We start from the raw sequence: 2,461 nt of genomic DNA on the forward strand, positions 1-2,461 counted from the left end.
TCCGTTCTTGGGTTTTGGCTGGCTCTCTTTTGCTTTTTACTGAAGTTTCCCTTGCACATGTTGCAACATTTAACAACACAGTCCCCCCACAGATTTCAAACATTAGGCCCACAAAGTTGATGAGTTGATTTCTTTGTTTAGCTTGGGGAAGTGATTCGTATGCATTCTGAATATGTCCTTGAGGACAATGGTATTAATAATTAGTCTCTTTGAACCAATGTGTCCACTCTGTCTGAGGAATAATTAAAGTTTCAGAAAGTTTCTGCAGAGGTTACATACATGTAGTTGTCAAGTGTAACAATGATCACACAGTAGTAAATAGCATGGTCTTGTGAAAATTTCATAAACTGGCACCATTTTCATGTACCGGTACGTGTAAATTGCTGGTCCTAACAGTTTAAATCAGTGTCAGCATTGAAGAACTAGATTTGTGTCTGAATAGTTTTGTTAAGAAAATATTGTGAACACAATTTCGAAATATGTTTCTTATACACAGACTTTTCCTTCTTTTCTTTTGCTTCACTTGTTTCTTCTTAAATATGTGGCCAGCAAAGCTAGCAGGGCATCAATGATCTCTGTTACCGTAAACAAGCTCCTGTTGTTCGCAATTCACAATTACCATATCAATGTGCTTTACAAGAGTGCCCTGGTCATAAGGACTAATAACATCCCCTTAATGTTTATAAGCTCCCTGGGGAGTATACAACCCCAGCTGCTGTGGCCCTCCGATGGCGTTTCCATACACAATATCAACCTCTACCCTCGCATGTACCCGTTTATACCTATGGGTGAAGAGAAGCAATTATAGTAAAGTATCTTGCTCTAAAGCCATGACACTTGTGTCCTTAAGCAAGACACTTTAACCATTGCTTCGTCCTTCAGATGGGACGTAAAGCCGTTGGTCCCATGTGTTGTGTAATGTATGTAAAAGAACCCAGTGCACTTATCGAAAAGAGAAGAGGTTCGCCCCGGTGTTCCTGGCTGTGGCTGCTGTATGCTCCGTAGCACCTTGTAAACCCTAATAAGGTGCTAAATAAATTGGGTCTCAGAATTCATCACTGCAATAACCTCTCTTTCTGAAAGTTTGTATATACTCAGCGCCTTGAGTACCTTGTTTGGTAGATACGTGCGCTATATAAGACTTTGATATATTATACTATTATTATTATTAAAGGACACAAGTGTAACGACCCAGAATCGAACCCACACCTGTGACTTAGCACCAGAATCAGAATGGAAAAGTTATGATCATGTGGAAGCAGTGCTTGGTGCTATGTAGTGTACAATATTGTAGACTCCTGCAGTCTGCTTCCAACCCTAAAGATTCCTGCATCATTGGTAGATTGACTCAATGACTTGAACATGTTGAACTCTCCACTGTCTCTGTGTTTGTAACTTTGTTGGGACACAGAAGGAATTCATTACCCTTTTCTTTATAGCTGAACAATCCGAACTGAAGCAAGGCTTGTGCTAGTTTGCCTTTAAGGTTTTTCTTTTATTTCAAGAAGTACTTTGTAATAAATTTGTTTTTTTACCCATACACCGATGTGTGTTAGCACTGTATTCTCAGTACTTTCCCCGAGTCCTTTGAAAAAATATCACAGGCATATTTACTGTGGTTGGATTGGAACCCATGACCCTTGCAATTGTAGAGCAGTGTCTTACCAACTAGACTACCAAGATTGCCCGGTAGCTAGAGGCAGTTCGAATTCTATGTTTTGGCAGCGGGTACCGCAACAATATATTAGATGGTAAATTTGCATTGGGGATAAAAAAGGGATGTGGGTTCGAATCCCACCCGAGTTATTATGCCTGTGATACTTTTTTCTCAGGACTCGGGAAAGTAGTGCGTATAGTCTTCAACATAATGTACAATGGCAGCTCGATTAATGTTTGTTAGAAAATGATTGTCCCTCGCGGTCAGGCCTACCTTTAAAGGCACTGGACACTATTGATTATTACTCAAAACAGTTATCAGTGAGCTGTTGATAATATAAAACATTGTGAGAAGTAACACAGTTTGTGTGAAAGTGATAATTTCAACTGATTAAAAGGCTTTATCGTGAAGCATTTTATTAGCGAACTGAAAGCACACAAAATTGTGCAACAAGGGTGCTTTTTCTTTCACTATTCTGTTGCAAATTCACTGACCAATCGAGCGTTAATGTTCACCAGGTTGTTTTTTTATGCATAAATATGTTGGGATACACCTAGTGAGAATACGTGTCTTTGACAATTACCAAAGGTGTCCTCTGCCTTTAAGATCCTCCCTGTATGGAAGTATTGTTTCCTTGGCAGAGACTGTATGCGCTCTAAGGTTTAACAAATCATACAAATCCAACACAATCCAAGTTTTGATAATCTTTGGTAAAGAGAAGCACAGTGTCTATGCTCAAAGAAGTCATTGTGCCATTTCTGGATGCGAACCCACATTCTGACACGGCTACCACAATTTGAGTTC

The sequence above is a fragment of the Asterias rubens genome, chromosome 3, assembly GCF_902459465.1.
Source record: "Asterias rubens chromosome 3, eAstRub1.3, whole genome shotgun sequence".
NCBI lineage: Eukaryota > Metazoa > Echinodermata > Asteroidea > Forcipulatida > Asteriidae > Asterias > Asterias rubens.